The sequence below is a fragment of the Marmota marmota genome, unplaced genomic scaffold, assembly GCF_001458135.2.
Source record: "Marmota marmota marmota unplaced genomic scaffold, marMar, whole genome shotgun sequence".
In the NCBI taxonomy this organism is placed as follows: domain Eukaryota; kingdom Metazoa; phylum Chordata; class Mammalia; order Rodentia; family Sciuridae; genus Marmota; species Marmota marmota.
In genome coordinates this window covers 7,319,330-7,320,492 of record NW_026000249.1, presented here as the reverse complement: position 1 = coordinate 7,320,492, position 1,163 = coordinate 7,319,330, and positions in this window count along the sequence as shown.

Sequence of the window (1,163 nt, the reverse complement as noted above, 5' to 3'; positions counted from 1 at the left end):
CTAGGCCGGGTGCATTCTATCCATAATATCACGATCCCCTATACAACTCACATTACCCCATCTATAGACAAGGAAACAGAAGCTCAGAGAAAGTAAGCACATTTCCAAAGTCATAACACCTGGTAAAGAGAATATCTGGGGTTAGAAACCTTCTCTGGCTTCCTAGCTGCATCTCTCTAAGTTCACCTAGGCTGAAGGTGATTGGGGTGAGGGAGGGGCGGTGAGCTATCTGCTGCATAAAAAAGTAAATAAGAAAGCCTGGGGTTGTGGCTCAGTGGTAGAGTGCTTGCCTTGCATAGGTGAGGCACTGGGTTCGATCCTCAGCACCACATAAAAATAAATAAGCAAAATGAAGGTATTGTGTCCATCTACAACTAAAAAAATATCTTAAAAAAGTATATAGGAAAGGATTCTGCCATTCTTGGTATCATCCACAGCATTTAGGTGTAACCAAGAATGGAATGAATCTTCCAGGCAGTGCCTAGAAGGAAGTTGGGACGATTTGTTACATTCCAGAAAGACAAACAGCCCTGCAAGCAGACACCACAAAACCAAAGTGCTGAAAGAAAATGCCATCATAGGAAATGTCCTTAGGGCAGTGAAAAGTCTTTATAGACTTATCTCACTTCATTCCCCTGGCAAAACACTGGAGATAATGGAGTTGTCTAGATCTTGATTCAGAGTGACGTGGATGAAAGTGTGGATATGGTCACTGAGCTCCTTGGAAATGAGCTGACTTAGACATTGAGAAAACTAATGGCCACCACTCCCTTAGAAAAGCCAGGCCCATTTCCAAGAGCAGGAGGAGACTTGGTTTTAGGAACTATTGAGAAGGGGGAAAAATCAGGAGCAATCTCCAGCCCCCAATATCCCCCTGCCCTGCTAAAATTGGCACTTAATTGATTGTGCCTGTTCTGGCCTCATGAGCTTCTTGCTTCCTTAAAATTTATTACCCCCGAGAGAAATGCAAAATGCTTATTATTGACCTCCCTTCCTAGGGAGTCACCCTATCTCAATCTCTACCCCTGCCACTTGTTTTTCACCATCTCTACTCCTGCTTTGTTCTCCCAGGCTCTTCAGAATTTAAAAGGGGGGAGATGACAGCTAAAATCAAAGTTTGAACGATGCACATGGTGAAAATATCATAAAAATATGCCAAATGA